This window comes from Polypterus senegalus, chromosome 17 (assembly GCF_016835505.1).
Source record: "Polypterus senegalus isolate Bchr_013 chromosome 17, ASM1683550v1, whole genome shotgun sequence".
Lineage (NCBI taxonomy): Eukaryota > Metazoa > Chordata > Cladistia > Polypteriformes > Polypteridae > Polypterus > Polypterus senegalus.
In genome coordinates this window covers 47,773,733-47,795,685 of record NC_053170.1, presented here as the reverse complement: position 1 = coordinate 47,795,685, position 21,953 = coordinate 47,773,733, and the positions used below count along the sequence as shown (strand labels likewise).

General features: G+C 37.4%; 1 long non-coding RNA gene across 1 annotated transcript in view; it reads right to left on the bottom strand.

The window, feature by feature from the left end:
- Positions 1-21,953, bottom strand: part of LOC120517072 — a 45,488-nt gene that overhangs the window by 15,132 nt on the left and 8,403 nt on the right. Inside the window, exon 2 of the long non-coding RNA XR_005630985.1 lies at positions 650-691. This is a non-coding gene — a long non-coding RNA (uncharacterized LOC120517072). The remainder of the gene's footprint in view (positions 1-649; positions 692-21,953) is intronic.

Genomic DNA, 21,953 nt, shown 5'->3' with positions numbered 1-21,953 from the left:
CAGACTACATCATAAGATGACTTTCGCTAATTGGGTCTCAACAGAAGGGGACCATAGCACTCTGAGAGGGAGAAGGTGACAAGCAGTGGCCTCGTCATTGTGTATTCACGGCTCGAGAGGCTTCCTTAGCTTGGGGAGCTAATTCAGTTCCACTTGTTAAATAACAGGAGAAAGTAAATGAAAGGGTCATGACCTTTTAGCTGTAAGGTCATTTATATCGATATGTAGATGGCCTCTGGCACTGGGTTAACATCCAGGGGTTCTAATCTTTTGCTTTCTTTTCACACCCTATAAGGAGATAACAAGGGTGGATGTTAAAAGGGTCTTTTGCAAAATGACAGTCTGTGTCAGTCTAAGAAATGCAAGTGAGATTTTGAAACTCACATAGTCCTTTATCTTTTCATCATTAGCCTGTTTCTTTAAGGTTTTTTTTCATTTACCACAAATTCAAATGTATACACATTTTAATAAAGTATGTTGTATCTATTCATGTGTTCATGGTGTAATCGGAATTTGAATAGTCTGACAGAGTCTGAGACTAAATAAACAGAAATATTAAATGCACTAACTTGCAAAAGAGTTAACTAAGTTCTTGAAAGTAAACCAGTATTACACCAGGGAAAGTATTCAGGTGAACAAAGCGACCTACCTTACGTATTCTTCTTCTGACCTCAGATCTTCAGATAATGTTCTGAAAGACGACCAGAATATTTAAAAAATTAGTTAATGTATATTACACACACAAACACACACATCTATCTATCTATCTATCTATCTATCTATCTATCTATCTATCTATCTATCTATCTATCTATCTATCTATCTATCTATCTATCTATATGAGTATTTCAGTACTGTGTGCAATTTAATTATTGATGACATTTGATTTATTTTCTAATTACATTTCTGAAGTCCCTCTGTAACAGGATAAAATTAATAATCTGTAAGTATGACATGTCACCTGAAAGAGTGCACAAAAAGCAAGTGTTGACTTAGCCCTTGTCATTGCAAATTTGTAGTGTGAAAAAATTATGGTCATAGCACTGGCTGAGCAGCCTTGAAGTTATATAAAAATAGTCTTTATCTTTGTAAGCCAGTAACTTAAATGTATGCAATCAATTTGAAAGAACAAAAGTAAAGTTAAATCTATCTATCTATCTGTCTATCTATCTATCTATCTTCTTCTATGTTCTTACAATTCCAGAAGCCTGAGTGACTTGCTGAGGTTCATATACTACATGTCGGAGTTGGCATTGAACTCATGAAGCCATACTGATTGACCTCTGAGATGAGTTTACAAAACTTTTTTTGATCTTTTTTCTTTTAAAGTCTACTTACATTTTGCTGTCATAAAAACTATTTTGTAGTGTGCTACAAATTAAATTTGTTAAAAAAAACCTACTATTCATCTGTTCATTTTATGATCCAATTGCACTTCATGAATAACAGGATTATCAATTACAAGATCACATTTTAAGGCTACATCCAAATGATTATGTTTTCATTTTCTTATTTAAATAAAAGCAATCTCTGTCCACATTGGCATTTTCACATTGTTCGTAAAAGTATCTTCATCCACACTTACAGTACATGACTGAAAACGCATATAAGGCAGACATTCACCTACACTAAGCATTTGTTCACTGGCAGAAAAATCCTTGAAGGGATGGTAATACCGTCATCCATGAGATTTATTGTAATCTGAAAACTGTAACAACTGATACATTATTTGCCTTTTTTGCATGTATGTAGCATTCAAGCTGTACAAAACACAATTTAGATGCATCCAGTTAAGGGAAACAAAAAGCACCATGAAACCAACTCCTCTAAGTCCACTGTTTTGCAATAAAACTATTTTGTGGTGTGCTACAAATAAAGTTTGTAAAAAATGTATCAGTTATCAATTCATTTTATGATCCTATTGCACTTTATGAAGTACAGGATTATGAATTACAAGATCACAGTCAAAGGCTACTTCTAAAACAGCATTTTTAAACAAAATTATCTCCGTCCTCTCTGGCATTTTCACATTATTTACAAAAGTATCTCCATCCACTCCAACACGACTGAAAACTCATATGACGTAGATGTTTACCTACACTATGCATTTGCACATCGGTAGAAAATCCTTGAAGGGAATGTAATGCCACCTGCCGTGGGATTTACGGTAATCAGAAAATGGTAGCAGTCGATACATTAATTGTCTTTTTTGCATGCGTGTAGCATTTAAACTGCACAAAATGCAATTTAGATGCATCCAGTTAAACAAAAGTGCCATAGCAAACAACTCCTCTATGTCTGCTACTTTGGAATATGATTTTTTTTCCATGAAGAGTGACCAGTCAGGGAATGAGATGTTTTAATAAGAAGGGTCCAATGAGGGAAGGGCTACATTATAAGCTTGAGCCAATCAGAGTGTGATTAAAGTCAGTGTTTTTAAAAGTCTATGTTTTTACCCATCCAAATTTCATTGCTGAAGTATGTAACTCTGGAGAACGTTTTCAAAAGTCTTCATTTTTTGGGGATGAAAGGTTAATGTGGAAACTAATGTTATTGTTTTTAAATGAAAAAATTTGAGTGTGGAGTAGACAAAGAATTTAGACATGCATCTGTCCTAATCAAGATGTCAGTCTGCTGCATGGCATACATACATGCATAGCAACACTAATATGGACAATTTAGGGAGCTGAGAAGAAGCAAGAGGAAATTGTATGGATGAAGAACTTGCACATTTTATAGAGAAAAGAAATATAAAAGTGTTGGAAGTCCATCCATCAATCTGTTAATTCATTTTTTGAAGCTACTTGATCCAAGTCAGGATCCTGGGGTACTTAGAGTCTACTTCAGTAGAATCAGGAAAAGGCAAGGCATAAACACTGAATGCCGTATCAGCCCATCACATTTTTTCTAATCCATTGCTTGAAAAATAAGATAAGGTTTTAATTGTGAATACTATAATATGTAACTTAAAAGGCCAACATTAAAGGAGGTCAATTAATCTTGAATGCTTGGGGTATGTGTAGAGGAACTGTCCTTTTAGCAATGGTTAACAACATATCTCATGTGTCACTAACTGATATTGGCTCTTAAATGGACATCCACTACACTGGTCACACTTCCACCAAAAGAATTTACCAGCTTCTAGAAAAAAGGGCTTAGTTAATCAGCACACAAAAGACTGAGATGGCCACCAATGCAAACTGTTTGTTAGGTCTGACCTCAGGTCGCCAGTGAGTACCCCGAGATGAGTGTAAGAATGACTTGACACAATGGGCAGTAATGAAGATCAAGAGGCGGCGTTGGACATATGTCAGGTCTGAATGGCTAACCGGATTCAACGCTCACAGATGGGATAGCAGGCTTTTGCAGGGTTGCCTAGGCGAGTGAAACTAACCAGAGGTAACTCAACTGTAACAATGGAAAGAGAATGAAACTGTGAATCAGTAAAAGGGGATTAGGCCCTGGCAGAACTGGATAGTTTGTTTTGTTTTTCATAGAGGGACGGCAGTACAAGCAGCAGAAGTGTGCAGATTGTGAACACAATGCTTCCCACACGCTCCAGCGAGCGACCACCTGTTCATAAGTGTGACTCGCGCCTTGCTGCAAAATAGAAGAGCAATTATAAATTCAGAGCAGCACTTTATTGTAAGAGCGGAGCCCTTAGAACAGGGCTGCTTTTCCAAGATCCTATTAGGGCACTCGAGCTTAGGTGACTTTCTCTTTAAACTGAATCAGTGCAGGAAGACAAAAGTGGAGCAAGCATTTTAACGTCTTTTCTCTTTACACATTCCTCAACGGTTTCCTTAAGCAATGTGCTCATTTCCGGTACAAACACGGCTGAGCTGCTTATTCAACCTATTTGGCCAGGGCTTCAAAAATAAATTTTGCAATTTTATTACTGAGGAGGCACACAAAATGATTTGCCTTCTAGTCTTGTGTTTTTTGTATGTGGATCTAAATTTTAATCTAGGGGTTGCTTTATTTGAAAAGGTCAGTCACATTTCATTAAAATGTCTGAGAATATTTCCAGAAGACAATTATTTAAGGTCCCAGTTCTTTTTATCATATTATCAAATCCTGCCAAGGCACTTTATAGTAAAATAAAAAAGAGCAAGCATATTAGTGAAAGCATACAGGAAAGCATGTAAGAAGTGTGCTGTCCTCTGCACCTCTGACAGTCACTGAACAGCTCCTATAGTGTGATTTAATGAATACGTAGATTCAATGTGTCACCAAGCATTTGCTTCATCAGATATTTTCCGGCTGCTGGAAAGAGGGACCACGCATTCCATTTAACTGCCCATAACTTTGCTGTTTATTGGTCACATTATGCTATTTTGGGTATTAGACAGGAAATAAACAGCTGGCAACCTGATACTAGGCAAACTCGGTGCCCACAGATAACTTAAAAGGCAAAATAAGAGCTGAACATGACTTTATGAAAAAATGTGTCACACCACTACTGCAAAGAGCATACACACAATATATTGTATACAAATGAGTAAAGCTGACACAGGATCGGGCTGAGATGCAAGCTCGGTGCTCGTCAAAGGTTTAGTCACATAGCATCAAGAAGGGTGATTGTAACTCATCAAAGGGTGCTTGGTGAGGGAAAGGAACACAAATTTAGTTTGTTTGGAATTATCATGTACTTAAATTGATTGGCTTCCTATTATTTTTATTAATATTATTATTATTACTCCCTTTTCTTTGGTAGAAAGCTTTATCAAGGGGAACAAGATCAGGATACACAATACCCAACCATTTTGCCATTGAAATTTGCAACATTTGTAAAAATTCTGTCCTTAACAAGTTTCCAACCCATTCTCTTGTTCTTGTTGTAGAATTTATTTTAAAGTAATATTCTAGTAAATCTCGGAGGTTAGTGGATTACATTGACTGATGACTGCCCAGGGTTTGTTTCCTGTCTTACGCCCTGTGTTGGCTGGGATTGGCTTCAGCAGACCGGATAAGGGATGGATGGATTGACTGATGACTCTGTGTGAAGAAAAGCTTTCTAACATTTGTTCAAAATCTGTCTTTTCCAAGTGTGTCCCTGTGCTCTTGTTAGAGTAGATTAGATTAGGTTAGATAAACTTTATTAATCCCAAAGGGAAATTCAAATGTATACAGCATCAGAAACATAAAAAACAAGGGTACAGACTCACAGGACAAATAATATAGCCAGTCAATTGGCCAAGCAATCAATAAATAAATAAACTTCACGAGTAAATCGGGTGGAAGTATTGAATTGCCTGATAGCAGTGAGCAGAAAAGACACCCAGAGATGCTTCTTCACACACTAAGGTGGAATGAGCCTGCGGTTAAAAGTGCTCCAAAACAGCGCCTCTTAGAGGGGATTTTTCGTGATGGGATCCAGTTTTGCCACTGTCCTATTTTGCACAACAGCTTTGAGTGAGTCCATGGTTCACAGTGTGACGGATCAGGTTTTCTTGATAAATCTGTTCAGACAAAGCATTTCTTTTGAGCTCAGGTTGATTCTTCAGGAGACTGCAGCACTACACTGACTACTATGGACTGGCAGAACAATTTCAATTTTGTGATCTCCTTTGAAAGTAACCGACTGAATCCACTAATTCATTTCATAATTAAAAAAGCTTCATTTTTACCTTTTAATCCTCTTAACCTGTATTATTTTAAATGAAAAGGTCCAACTACTTTAATGTCTCCTCATAATTAATTCTCTACATCAGTGGTTCTCAACCTGTGGGGCGGAACCCCCAAGGGGGGTGCGAAGTAACAAAAAAGGGGGTGCGAAGATGTGAAAAAAAAGAAAACAAGAATCAAAAAGATGAAAAAAAAAACATCTGTTGAAACCAAAACAAATTAACTTAAACTACATTGTGATACTAGAACAATAAATATAGAGTTAGATAAATATTGATAAAAGTTAAGCAGGTATAATAAAATATGCATCTACATTTCAAAAAAATGTTAGGGGGTGCGACTGTTATGAAAACTTGGGTCGCAAATACTTAAAGACTGAGAAACGCTGCTCTACAGCCCAGGAATCAGCCTAGTTGCCCTTCTCTGCACTTTTTGTAGCACCGCTATGTCCATTTTGTAGCCTAGAGACCAAAACTGCAAACAGTATTTCAGATGTTCAGATATTTCTACACATCATGCTATAGAACCAAACATTCTGTTAGCCTTCTTAATGGCTTCTGAACACTGTGTGGATGTAGATAATTGCAAATCCACAATGTCGTCCAGAACCTTCTGATAATTTCAGACATCCCATTGTGTTTCCAAATCTATCATTTTTAATTCCTAAATGTAATCCCTTAACCCAGCAATTTGAGGTGCAACACAAGGACCATGGATGCAGCTGAAATAGACACAATAAAACTGTTTTCATTCCATATTTGCTTTTTTCGATTACGTAATCTGCTTATTTCATACATTTTTCTTACTGCAGGCACACAGGCAGTTTGAGTGTCTTTGTTTAGGTTACACAGTTAGATAAATTAGAGGACGATTTAATGAGATTTTTGGATATTTTTGTTAAATTTTGTTAACAATTCAGTACAATAACATATTGTATTATTAAAATGTTACATATCATTATTCTCCTTTTCAAACATCCAGTTTATTTACCTACGTACACTTATCATTAAACAAGTTATTTAACTTATTATCAAATTAAATAGATATCCTGTCAAATGACATTATATTGCCAGGGCCCACACACACACCAACAATAAATCACCATGCCTGGTGAAGTTCAGTTAACTTGACCACACCTAACTGGCGCAGGGCTTCTCAACCACCTTGACAGCTGTCAGAGATCAGCCTGGGGCTCATGACTGCAGCCCTTGGAAAACCCCATGTCAGTCCAGGCACCCACTTGACAAATATTTCAATTTGTCTGTAGATATTGTAACAAAACTAAACAAATCTACTTGTTCAAATTGAGTGCTCTGCACTCTTTGTGTCTACATTACATAAGATAGATGTTAAATTCCAAATAACTCATTAGAATCATTTTGCTTCAAACCATTTCTTTGCAAAATGCAAATTCCGCTTTGATGATGGAACCTGCTAACGGCACTTTTGACTGTTATTGCTGTGCTTACTCTATTTTTACTGTGGGCTACTTCAAAAATAACACATTTGCGTTTTTTTTGTTTTTTTTTTAATAATGGTAGGTGTTACCCTTACACACCAGGAAGGAAGCACAGGTAGAAAGAAGTCTAGATTTTACCACTTGTATTCTTCTTTAGTTGAGACTGGCTTGGGGGTTTCCAACAAAGCCAGGCATTGCAAGCACAAAAACGCAAGTTCATTTTTTAATTTTTAATTTAAGAGACATATGCAATATATTTCACCATTTAGCAAGAAAAATAAGTGGCATGTTTTTACCAAAAGCAGTTAAATGACTCTCAATTCTTCCAGATATGTTAATAAATGGGCAAAAAAAAAACATCCATCTGTTATATGAACAGTTTTTAATTATGGACTGTTAGAATAATCCTGGCAGTGCCAGACTCAAGATGTTAACCTATGTCTGCACACTGGGTATTCTTTTCTTTCAACCCTAAAGGGAACACCAGAAGACAGCTACCAAGGTAAGTTACCAGGTATTCACATCTTCTGCATTTTGGAGAAAACCAGACCTCCTGAACAAAAACTCTGGTAATTTCCACAGTGACAAGTCCAGGAGCTGAAGTTAGGCCTCTGTAGCTGAAATGCAGTCACACTAACTACACTGTCACAATGCCAGTCAGCAATTAGATAACATAATCCAACTCCCTGAAAGCTGTTTAAACCAGTAAATGGTCACTGAAAGCCATGAAGGAGGTAGGAGGAAACCCTAGATGGGGTATCAATCTATTATAGGGTCTGGTGACAGAAACATCCACACTTATTCCTTCAATTTACTGCAATCAGATAACATAACATACACTTGTATGGGATGTAGAAAGAACTGAAATAAAAAAAACAAAAACCCATGCAAACACACTGAGAACAAACAAATTTCATACAGACAATTATCAAGTCAGAATTCAAATGTGGGACATTTTATCGGTGGGACAAAAGCGGTAACCATTGTGTAACAAGTTACATGTTTGCTAAGTTTCGTTTTTGTGGTGTCCAGACCACAACTAATGGTTTAAAGCAAAAAAATAAAAATATAAAAAGCAAAAACCACTAGTTTGTAATAGTACACTTTGAAGTGTTTAAAAAATAAGTGAAACTAGAGAATGAATCATGATGTAAATGTATTCATTGTATACAATTTCTGAGCCATCCATTCATTATGAAATGCACAAAGGAAGCAGAGCATCCTGACAGAATTGTGTATAGGGCTTGAAGCAAATCTCGATGGGGAAGTCCACACACACACTCCCATATATCAGGCCAATTTTAAACTGACCAGGACAAAGAGAGACCCTACAAAGTAATGATTGGACTGGGATTTGAAACCATGATCTACTGCACTAACGTGCCACTTATAATGGAAATGTGTTTTCCCCTAATAAAATGCAGGATATTCCAAAGATGTGGTGCAATTGAATTTAGAAGCTGTGGTTATTTCCTCTTACAAAGTTAAACCTAGCAGTCCATTTGCCTTGAAGATATGTAATCTGATACAAGAGTAAAATGCAAATGGCATTCATATGACTTTATATTTTAGTGTGTGAAGAACAAATTAAAAGCAGTTCAGCTCACGTTGGACATTGTAATGGAATATTTTGTTTTGCTTCTCTTGTAGTTTCACGTAAATGCATGAGTAAATGCCCAAAAAAGACCTTCTATGCTTATTTTGAAACTGTGGGTTATCACTTATTAGGAAAGACAGAAGACACCAAATCTTTTCAGCCTCCGAAGATGACTAAATGTGATATGATGAAGGTTTTTACATTTTTGAAGGGAAAAAAATAAAGTTTTTGTCATTGGTTACTTGTAAAATGTGCTGTTTGAGTGCAACATTTGGGCACAGATAGACACCATTTAGGCATGAATTTCAAACAAATGTTAAGACACACTTTTGTAAACAGTAAAACATGCAAATAACAAATCAGTTAAGCGATAACATGATTAAAATCCTAAACTATGTCTCTCTGAAGACACTTTATTAATATAGGTGGTACACTGGTTCAGTGGTCTTCACTGCTGCCTCGAAGCTGCAGGAACCTCGGCTTGAATCCTGGCCTGGCTATGTGGGCCTCACACATTCTCCCTGTGTCTGCATACTGGGTTTTCTTTAACTCTTCCACATCCTAGGAATGACTGGTGTTACAGAATTGGCCAGGGAGAATGAGTGTGGATATATATTCTATGAGACGCAACAGCATCCCATAGAGGGTTTTTTCTTGCTTTGCATCCAGTGTTGCTGAGATTGGCTTTGTCCTTCAGAAACTGTATACTAGAAGAAGTGGGTTTAAAAAATGAACAGCAGAATAGGAATTGATCTAGCTTGGACTGATGGTCTTTATTTGTCAAAACATTTTCATTACATTCATTAACAGACTTAAAGCATTTTTTGACCATAGCATGAATGCTAAGTTCTTTCCTTGGTATGGGTGTGCAAGCTCTTGCTATGGAGAGACATCTCAGGAGTGGGTTGCCTTGTTAAGACTGCTGAGATGGACTCCATGTGACACACTAATTTTAAAATAATAGGATCACAGAATGTATAGAGGATGACCAACTGGAAGGTATGTAGTTATCAAAATGTTTTTTAACCCTATTTATCTCAGGTTTTGGACCATTAAGAGAATTTGTCTAATCATTCCTTAAGTGATATGGACAGGACACAAATAAATGAAAATTCCAACTTCCAAGTGAAATGTTTTGACAAGAAGAGGTAATTTAATTTCTTAACATAAACCCATTCCTGTGATATTGGTAAATTAATGGATAAATATCCTACCCGCCTATGGAAGCTGAGTCTAAAGACAAAGCTCTCGGTTCACCAGTTGATCTACGTCCCTGTCCTCACCTGTTGTCAAAAGCTGGCTGAAAAAATGAGATTGCGAGTACAAGCAGCAGAAATGAGCTGCTGGGCTGACACTCAATGATAGGGTGAGAAGCTCAGTGATTCAGGAGACCCTCAGAGTAGAGTCGCTGCACCTCTGGATCGAGAGCTTCAGGGACATCATAAGGATCGGCATGTTCCACTAAGTAAAGACCCTGCAGCAGAACCAAGACACACTAGAGGGATTATATCTCTTGGATGGTTAGGGAATACCTGGAAGTGGCCCATGATTACATGAGTCTGTAGCTGAGGAAATGGAAGTCTGGACTGACCTGCTTAGCTTACTGCTATCATGACCCTCTACAGGAAAAGAGGTTTGAGAAGATGAAATTATGAGATAAAATGAATGGAAAAGTAAAGGTGGTTCCTCAGAATAATGCCACAGGGGAACAGAACTAGAGCTATCCACATGAAGGTGCCAAAAGGAACCTTTATTTATTTAAATATGTCATGGGTTCCTGATTTTTTGCTGCATACAATAACAGAGGCTAAATTCAGGTTCTTGATCTGTTAGTATCCTGCTAAGCGGCCAACTATTCACTAATGATTTCTGCTTTGTCTGCATATTAGTAACCTTTTCACATGGAAAGAACCCCTTCCAGAATGAAATAGTTCTTTGTGGAGTAACAGTTCTAAGGTTTGACTTCTTATATCTAAATTTAACATCATACTTAATATTTTATTTAGCTTGATACATCCAAAACTTTATATAGTAATATTATATACTTTATATATATATATATATAAAGTAAATATATCTGCTTTGGCTTTGAATATTCTACAATTTATTATATCTGCCTGTTTGAGATTTTTTTTTTTTTTTAATAAAATTTTACGGCATCCAAATGTCAATAAATAAATGTCAGTGCACAGACTAGAACAAGAGTCTAATTTATAAACTAGACATACAGACACAAAGATGTACTTATCTATGCATGTAATGCCCCAAAAACAGATCACAACAGATTTCAGTCATTTTGGAAAGTGTTTTTTTTTTTTTTAAATAAAAAGAAGATGTCATATTAAATAAAAAAAGAAACTTAATTACTATGTAGAATTCCTCAATGACAATAGTAACATACAACATTTTTGGTTACTTTGACTAATTAATTGGGTAATTTATCAACAGCATCTAAAGCAAATGTTTTCCCCCCTCATGTCTCGCTGATGAATGTGGTCGCTTTCTCCACAGTATGCTTCTGTGACCTCAGTCACCATCCTGCTACTTTAAGGGTAATTTATTGCCAGGAAGCATGAAATGTTCTTGTATGTCTACAGCCTGCTGCTCGGGTCTTTTCAGCTTGCCAGAAATAGGCTGTCCCTTTTAACTTTTCCTTTTTAAGTGATAATAAATTATGTTCTTTTGCACAGGGTGCCATCAAATGCACCCAGCGGCTACATAGCTCATTTTCTCCCTTATAAACTAAGCTTAATGATTAAGGCTCTGAAGCTTTAACTGTTTAGAAAATCCCCATAAAATCTTTTAAGCCAAAAAAAAAAGAGAGAGAAAGAAAAAAAAAAGCCATTTGGGCCCCAAATGAGGCTGAAGATGTTTCCTTTCTCCTTAGTGGTGATCTGTTTTAGTTGCTAAAGGATTTTCTAGAAAGAAAAAAAAAAACAAGGACCATAGAATATCACCAATGAAGAAGAAAACAAAGTTTGCTTTCCATCTTTGCATTTTTATTAGGTTTTAATAGGGTTAATCCTTCTTTGTCTCGTGTACCTACAAGCTCATGTGTTTCTTTCAGCCTCGCAGAAAGGCTTCATTTTCTGGTTACATGAACCTTTTCAGAATGAGTGAAGCAAACAGCAATGAGCGCACGGGGTGAATCCAGACAATGGTTGCAGGTAGAATTGATGCACAAAAGCTGTTTTACATACCACGCTGAACGGGTTAATGCCACGGAGGAGTGGGAAGAAAAACAGAGAGAATAAAATATAATATCATTTAAAAACTCTTGTACCCTATCAACTTGTGTGGCCATTCATGATTACTCATGTAATACATTTATTAAACCTACTGATAATAAATAATAATAATTCTTTGCATTTATATAGCACTTTTCTCACTACTCAAAGTGCTCAGCAATTGCAGGTTAAGGGCCTTGCTCAAGGGCCCAATAGAGCAGAGTCCCTTTTTGGCATTTACGAGATTCGAAGCAGCAACCTTCCGATTGCCAATGCAGATCTCTAGCCTCAGAGCCACCACTCCGCCTGGGGTGGCACAGCTCCACAGTTGTTGATGCTATTGCCACTGACTAAACATGAATTTTAGCCAGGTTTTTTTTTACATTTTGATTTGATATACTTTACATCAAATGCATACTTTATATACTTGACATACTTCCCAAGGTTGTCATACCGCATGACTTTTGAAGGTCAGAGTGCAGGGTCAACCATTTTTTGCAGTTCAGTGTGGAATATCTCTTAGTGTTTTTGTACAGGGCCTCTCACCTTCCCCATACCTCCCAGAGATGTGTGTGCTAGTTTATTTGGTGGTTATAAATGGAGTGTATGAGGGCGTGTAAGAACGCTCGCTGTGATGGACTGGTGCCCTGTCAAGGTCTAGTTCCAGTGCCCAGAGCTGCCCGGCAAGGCTTTGTTCCTCACAACCCTAAGAAAGTGGGTAAATGATTAGGCTAATGCCAGGGCTTTTTCTTAAATTAATGTTTATGTGCTTTTCTCCACAATTTACACCAACATTAACATCCCAAAGATCAGCATATTAGATAAGAGTGTGTGTTTGCCCTGTGCTAGACTGATATGCCAGGATTGGTTAAGTTTGGGAAAAGTGATATATAAATAAAATTATTAGTATTATTATCATTGGTTTCTGCGTTTTGCTAAATGCTACTGGGATGCAGCCCTATAGTTTAAAGTGTAGGAAATGGAAGACTTGTTCTTTTTTTTACAAGTATCTCTGAAAAACATGAGATGAATTATTTGCTTATGGGAAAATACACTGTACACAAAAGATGCTTACTATTAATTGCCATTGTCAAAAAAACAACAGTTTAAGAGTCTGAATTAGCATAAGCCACACAAATTCAGGATCTTCATAAAAAATGTAATGAGTTACTTCATGAGGTAAAAGTAAATCATAAACAATAGTTGTGTCAGATATTGGAAAGAATAAGATGTGTGCTTCAATTGAAATATTTACAGTCTGAATATGCTCAATTGTAACAGATAGTAATCAATAATAACACCATATTTGTAATCACTGACCTTGAAGTAGTCTAAAACAATGCCTCACATGCGTATGTATGTTTGAAACCTGACACTTTTACCTTTCAGTGAGTGACTCTTAAAGGGCTAGAAACACGGGTAAAGAGTCAAATATCAAAAACATTATCATATGTTCATCAGCATAAAATGGCACTATATTACCAATCCCCATTTTTTCATTGTTTTAATAAGGACTAACTTTGATCCCTTATGTTCCAATAGAGGGTGAACCCCTGTGGTTGGTTGATTTGGCATACAGAACTTCAAGTCCTTCTGGTTATTTTTGCTGAAGACGCCTACTGGTTTACTGTTTAAAGTTAAGGAGTAATTTCCTGCACAAAATATGGTTCAAAAATAGGCCTAAAAATAAAGGGGTCTAGAGAGCTAGGAAACTAAAAAACATTTCAAGATGAGTTGAACAGTATATCATATTTGGGGGGCTTTCTTATATCCAGGACTTAGGAGGTGCCAGACCAATAAAAACTGAAGTGATTTCAATGTGTGCATACGTACTGTAATTCTTATGAACACAAAAAGACTTTGCAATCAGTGACCTACATGTCAAGTATTTGATATAAGAGGAAACTGCTGGGTACAATTTACACTGCAAAGAGCAAAGTATAAGGTCTGCCTATATTGAGCTCTTCAGTGAATGAACTAAGCTTTATACAGTACAACAAAATGGTAATTCATCAAGTTTTCAATGATCACAATACTTCACTGGTGCTAACAAATACAAATAAACAGAAAAAAACTTTTTTTAAGTGTTGCATGCTACAATGACAAGTACGTTTATTGAGATTTGGCGGATTTGTCAGCAGTTCTTAAGAACATTAATTCTGGCAAGAATAGGTTAATGGAAACTACTTGACATGAATATGGTCTATATAGTGGTTTAAAACCATTCAGTCCATTAAGCTCATTTTCACGGCCTATTGGTTCAAGTCATGAAGCCAGGTACCTGAGCCCCCACACCTGCCATGACAGTGTCACAGTGTGTTTCTCAAAGAGTTTTTCCATATCCATAGTACTCTGGGAGAACGATAATATTTTTGTGCAGTTTTCTTTATTACTGTAATACCATTTGATCGTTCACACTTGATTTGACCCCACCTGTAATGTCTGCATGTGTTTTGAGCAGCAGGCACCCTTTTCTCTTCCTATTGTGCTAGCTGTGGAGGGTCTAATACAGTTATCATGTCATGACTCCTGTGTTTGTGAATGGTGCAAATAATGCATTTCGTCAAAGTTATTCCCTTGACAAAATTAAGTATCTGCCTGTTTCTTTTAAAACGTTGCCACAGGCATTTTGCTTTGAAATTACTTTTCAATAGTGGACACCATGTTTGCACTGAGCCATAGTAACATTAAGAGGAGAGGCAGAATGGTGACTTGCTCAGGGTCACACAGAAAGTCGGAGGTGGGGACTGAACTGGTGACCTTGTAGTTTAAAACCCAGGATATTAGCCACTAAACCACACTGCCAACTCATTTAAGGGCGTAAAGATATCTCACTTTACAGCTGTCAAGTGTTCTCATGCAAACTAAGTCAATCACTGCCTAGTATGTCCATGCACACATCCATAGTTAAAGTCACAGATGACAGAAGTTTTTCTGGAAACCTTGGCCATGGCAATCCTGAACTGCTATACTCAGGTCTAATAATGAAAGGACCATTAACTTCTTTTTCCAATACACAGCCATGGGCAGCTGGAGCCTATCCTGGCAGCACAGGATGCAATGCAGGAATTATTAATGTATAGGTAACCAATCCTTCACAGGGACACTGTTATCAAAACACCCACCATTTCCTCTTGTGTACATCATTTTATTTAAGTATTGTGACAATAGATGGCGCTATACCAGCGCTTAACCCAACACAGACAGATGCCAGAGGCACACTGATCAAACCCCATGCTTTTATTTTAACAGTTCTTTCTTGCACATTACACGGTGCCCAAAATAGTCACAACAACTCAGTCCTTAACTATACTTTACTTTCTTTGTTTGTTCTGCCCCCTTTGTTTACTCATCTCCTCGCAAGCTTCGTCTTCCTCCTCCCGACTCCGGCTTCCTGAATGGAGTGAGGCGGCCCCTTTTATAATGCATCCAGATGTGCTCCAGGTGCTCCCTGATTATCTTCCTGAAGCACTGCATACCATGGCTTCTGAACCATCCAGGCACCCCCTGGCGGTGGCCACAGGTCCCCACAAGGTTGAGCTTCCCAGCTCTGTGGTTCCCATGCAATCCCCTAGGGCTGCCCTCTTGCATCCCGGGGTAGGAATTGCCCCTTTCTCGGTCCCCTGCTTTTCCTGGCCACCCAGTGGGGCAAGGTCCCCAGCCGTCTATCACAGTACTTCATTTAGTTATCCTTTTAAATGGCAGATCCGCATGTCTCTTAAACCAGCAATCACCATAAAATTTCTCACTAACTTTTTTTCAAGTGGCCTTGTCTTTCTCAATATAAACAATTCTTCTCAATTCTCATCCTGTTTTCATTATGTATATTGAAAATAACAGCAGGTCCACACTGAACAGCAGTTTGTGCCATCATGAGTCACTAAACCCCCGTCACTTTGATTTCCCCACCTTGACCAATCAGACACCTGTCGTGCTTCGACAACGGGCGCTGTTTGTTACTCATTCTCATTCTACAGTTGTCTTGCTTTTTGCAAATTACAAAAATGTGCCGGAAATGATTTTATAATACACATGTGAATTGCAGATGCTTTTGTCTCATCTTTCAATAAACTAAGGACCCATGTTTTGTCACCCATTTTTTAATTGTACCATAATGAAATGCAAAATTAGAAAAATATACACTAAAAAATTAAAGGAAAAAAATCATGTGTTTAAACATTGCACAATATGACACCAAATGAGAAATGTCATAAAATCCATCCCTCCATCTATCCCTATTCTAAAGCTACTAATTTCAATTCAGGGACATCAAAAGCTGGAGCTAACCCTGGTGATATTGGGCCAATGTTGACACTTCATCTTGTGATGCAAGGACAACAACCTGCGGCTCAACATTAGCAAGATGAAAGAGCTAGTGGTGGACTGTTGATGGGTCAAGAAGCATCTGAGACCAGTCACCATTCAGGGGGGAAGACATGGAAGTGGTGCAGAGCTACGGGTACCTAGAGATTCACATGAGCAACAAACTGGTCTGGCTCTGTACAAGAAGGGCCAGAGCAGACTGTACTTCATAAGGAGACTCTGATCCTTTGATGTATGTAGCAAGCTGATGGAAATGTTCTATCAGTCCATAGCAGCCAGTGTGGTGTTCTACACTGTGGTCTCTTGAGGAAGCAACCTGAGCTCAAAAGAAGCACAATACCTGATGAAACTTATCACAAAAGACTGCTCCATCCCAGGGTGAACACTAGATGCACTAGAAGCTATGGAAAAGAGGATGGTGGCAAAATTGAATGCCATCATAAAAATAACATTCATCTCATCCTGGAGGTGCATTTTTGGAGCACTTTCACCTATAGGCTCATTCCACCACAATGTGCTAAGAAGTGCCTCTGGGCAATTCATTGCTTCCTCCTGATGTACTCTTTAAGTTCATTTTGAAATATCTACACAACATAAATGTGTTAATTTTTATTTATTGATTGATTGATTGCTTGATTCATAGATTAATTGCTTGTTTGATTGGTTGATTTGTTGATTGACGGGCTGTATTATGTGTCCTATGAATCTGTATCCTTATTTTTTTATGGTTCAGCTTCTGAATTTCACTTCACACTTCAAAAGACTTTGTTGGCTAGTTATCTTATCCAAAGATCTTGACCATACATGGTTCTTCTCTCTTGTTAAATGAATCTTAGCCTGAAGGTGTCTATTAATTTTTTACATTTAAGATGTCTCACTTAAACATTTACCAGTGTTGTTACTTTTCCTAGTCTGTATCTAAACTCAGGGAACTCCAGTTTCTGTATTACATGTTGCCTGAAGAAGGGGCCCTGAGTTGCCTCGAAAGCTTGCATAATGTAATCTTTTTAATTAGCCAATAAAAGGTGTCATTTTGCTTGACTTCTCACTACATTCATAATGACTAATATGGTACAACACCCTAGTACTACAAACATGGAATTAATAACATTTACCTAATCTAATCTAATCTAACCCAATCTAACCTAATCTAATGTTCTGTTGTTTATGTGAAATACAGCACAAAAGTACAAAAGAATGAACGAAAACTCTGAGCGCAGCTCTTGCAGGTGTTATAAAAAGACACATCAAAGGCAAAAATGATAACTGAAGCATTTGTTTTGTACCTAGTATTTGCACATCTTTCAAAAAAGCATCCAGATCAAGCTGGGAATGTATTTCAAAAACGTTAAAGTTACAAACAAAACACAGACATTGTTATATGTTACTTTTTAAGTAAAGGAGATGAAAGGAAAAATGAAAAACAATTGCGATTGGAAACACCAATAATGTAGAAATAGACAGCTTCAGCCACTGGTCTGTGTGCAAAGTGTGATATGTTCAAGATTTCCACTGGATATTTAAATATGCTAACCATAGCTGCAACAAACATTTTTCTTCATTCAGATATCAGGCACTATACTAAGTGTTATAACTGTGCATTGGTGCAGTCTCTCCCCGCTTTTTCTAACATAGAACTGCAGTTAGTTAGGGACAACCATTTCTCTTTCTTCCTCTGATTCACTGTGTGATCCTGATTGGGTAACTGCACCTGCCAATGCAAGAATTATAAATAAATATTGTATATCAAGGGAGCCACACTACTGCCCTGTAGTTGTAAAGCATCTTGGGAGGGCATTCACTAAAACAATTACCCTGGAAATAAATAAAGATGACTGTGACTTGATATTAATAGCAGGATTATCAGTTTCTGGTTTTTGACAAAAGCCAAACTGATCGTCTCTGAAAAATAAATACTCTACTCATAAGAGTTCCACTTTTCTTTAATTGAATCTATTTTTCCACTTCTAGGGCATCTAGCAAAATGCCTTGCTTTAAATAATTCAGTGAGTTTGTGACAAAGATCAGTTCTCATGTCTGTCAAATGACCCTTAGTGCCAGTACTGCAGGCAGAAGTTCCAAGATGGCCTGTTTTGTTTAGGTCACCCACTGAATCAGTGATTGTTCTAAAGTTTCATAATTTACTTTAGAACTATAATAAGTTGTCAGGTGCAGAAAAAGCACTAGCACACAGGACAGGAGAGGAATCCAAATGAAATATTGTATTAATGGAGGAACTCAAACTAGTGTCAGAAAAGCCCCTCTGAGTACTAGTGTAGTCAAAACAGGAGCTTACAGGAGACAACAGTCCCTGTGGCAACAGAATTTACCATGTAGAAGCAATGAAAGAGAATGAAAGACACTCCTGAGAATCTGAAGAAATCTAGCTGAATTCCTACAGCTTGCTAGCGAAAGATTCTGCTGGATATTGTAGAAGACAGGTATCTTAAAAGTTACCAAGGTTACTTGGAACTTTGTTTACTCCTTGGCATTCTGGGATACAGGAAAGTCAGGCCATCAGAAAACACTTTCTTTAAATGGCACCTCCTTTATCCCTAAAGTAGTGGTTTACTAACCTTTTCTATGGCCTGCACTCCTAGAAAATATTTGCTTTATATTCGCACCCCCTACAAAAGGAATACAACATTTGAAGATAAGGAAGTCAAATTTCTCATTTTTGAACCATAAAATGAGCCGCATAAAGTATTATGGGTGAACAAATTGAGCAATTTACCTTAATAAACCTTAGTAATCTTGTAAACGTGCCCCACCATGAAGCTTAGATACTCAATTGATAACCCAGGGGTTGGGGTATTCTGCTAAGTATCAAGCACCACGAGAATATGACACATGCTCAAGGATTGAGGGATTTGGGGAATTGAAGACCCACTATGAAGCAACAGGAGCTAACACGCTACTAAGCAATGAAACAAAGTTGATGAGCTTTGTCCCACAATAACACATGCACTGCAGTTCAGAAACAGATGCTCTGCACAGATAAAATTACTGCACTACTGCCAAGACTGCCAGCAGGAGAGATGGGCTGAGTGTCCCCCTTGTCCCCAAAGATGTCAATCGAACCTCAAAGAAATCAATACTAGACCTCACCCATCTCTATGGACCATTGCAAGGTCCAAATTCAGTTCTATTAATAAAAAGTTATTTACCTTTAAAAATGCTCCATATGCAGCAATAACCCATGAGGACAAGCATTTCTGTGACAATTGTATGTGCAGAGTTTAATTCTTTTCATATTGTACAACAGGAGCACTAATTGATAAAAGACCTACAAATGACTGCACACTGCAAGACACCAATTGCACTATGATAAAGCTGAACTTCTCACCTCACTCAATTTTGCTGAACTATGATGCAGCCTTCTTTTTTCTTGCACCCCCTGAAATGCTATCTCACAGGTCCTGGGGATGCAGTCACCCCAGGTTGGAAACCCCTGTCCTAATGTAATCCAAGGGTGAAATTTCAAGGCCTGGTCAGGAAGGGAGTTGGGGCAAAGACCCTTTTTTGCAGGGAGGTAGTTAAATGCAAAGTAAGTATCACATTACAAATGAAAATTACTGTAGTCTGAAGACTTGAAACACAAAAGCAGCAGTACAGTATACAGTAATACCTCAGTTAACAAAGTTTAGTTCATTATAAGAAACTTCATTATCGGATGCAGATGTGCAATAGAAAGAATAGGGTTGGGGCTCATTGCCAACAACTCCACTGCTGCCTTCTCCAATATTTAATTGCTCCTTTCACATGGCTCCAAGTGCTGTGATCTGCATTATCCCCTGCCTGCACACTGATGAACCTCACATCACTCACTTTGGTTTCAGAGGCAACACTGGCAGCCTCACATTACCCAACTCTGCGAGCCAAAGCATTCCAGGATCTTTAAGGAGGACTGTCGGTAGCCATACTCCCAGGCCGATGAATTTTATAGAATAAGCACCTTCTAAACTCCTGCATGTAAGTGTGCAAGTGTGCCTCTTCTTCCATGCACTGCAGCCGCTCCTTTTATAGTCAGCCAAGTTCCAATGATTCTTCTACGTAACATGTCTATAATCCAGCTTCTAACATTTTTATAATCAGCAGTTTAATGCATTTTGATGAAATTCCAATTATATTACTTTAGAAAATAATACAAAATAACTAAAGTAGGAGTGAAATTCCTAAGCACTCATGTATGATAACTTCACATTCTACAGTGTGCATGATACCAACTATTCAGTGCAGGGACACTGCACTATGACTTCCATGTCACTCTAGCCAACAGTTTGCTTGAACATGCATATGCGCCATAATGCAATTTATGCTAAATTCATTATAAAGGAGTTTTATGCTAAGAGGACTTGTTAACCAAGGCATTACTGTTTTGTGAAAGTGGCAAACAATAAAAACAATAGCTAACTCAGAGTTGTGACATTGTGACGAGTACTTAGTGGACAAGAATAGTCCACAAGCTTAATTCAATTCAGTTTAATTTAAGTCCACTGGTTAGCTCAACGTGTTGTATACTGTGGTAAATATGATGTAGTTAAATTAAAACACAAAGTTCCATGTAACAAAAACAAAAAAATACAACAGATGTTTTACTTCCATAACAATATACACAAAGCAGAATATGGTAAAACACAAAACTTAAAAGTCTGAAAGGTTCATCTTACTTTTAAATAATGTAGCCAGGAACAAGTGAGAAGGTGACAGGAGAATATCATTTTAGAAGTGCTGAAAAGGCCCCAAGGGCTATTTATATTATATTACAAGCAGAATACCCACGCTTCGCAGCGGAGAAGTAGTGTGTTAAAGAAGTTATGAAAAAGAAAAGGAAACATTTTAAAAATAACGTAACATGATTGTTAATGTAATTATTTTGTCATTGATATGAGTGTTGTTATCATATCTATCTATCTATATATATCTATATCTATATCTATATATATATATATCTATATCTATATATCTATATATCTATATATATATATATATATATATATATATATATATATATATATATATCAAAATACCCACGCTTCACAGCGGAGAAGTAAAAAGAAAAGGAAACATTTTAATAATAACGTAACATGATTGACAATGGAATTGTTTTGTCATTGTCATGAGTGTTGCTGGCATATATATATATATATATATATACACACTGCTCACAAAAATTAAAGGAACACTTTAAAGAAACACATTAGATACTTCAGATCTCAATATGAAGTTGGATATCTATACAAATAACGACAGGGCAGTGTCTTAGGAACAAAAGGATGCCAAGTCTTTTAATGAAATAAAAGTTTTCTGCCTACAGAGGGCTCAATTGTGTAGACACCCTAAAATCAGAGTGAAATGAAGATGTGGCAGGCTAGTCCATTTTTTCAAATACTTAATTTCTGCTACTTAAAATGCTTTTCAGTATCTTGTGTGGCCCCCATGAGCTTGTATGAATGCTTGACAACGTCGGGGCATGCTCCTAATGAGACGACGGATGGTGTCTTGTGGCATTTCCTCCCAGATCTGTATGAGGGCATCCCTGAGCTGTTGTACAGTCTGAGGAGCAACCTGGCGGCGCCTAATGGACGAAACATAATGTCCCACAGATGTTCTATTGGGTTTAAGTCAGGGGATCGTGAAGGCCATTCAGTTGTTTCAATTCCTTCATCCTCCAGGTACTGCCTGCATACTCTTGCCACATGAGGCCGGGCATTGTCGT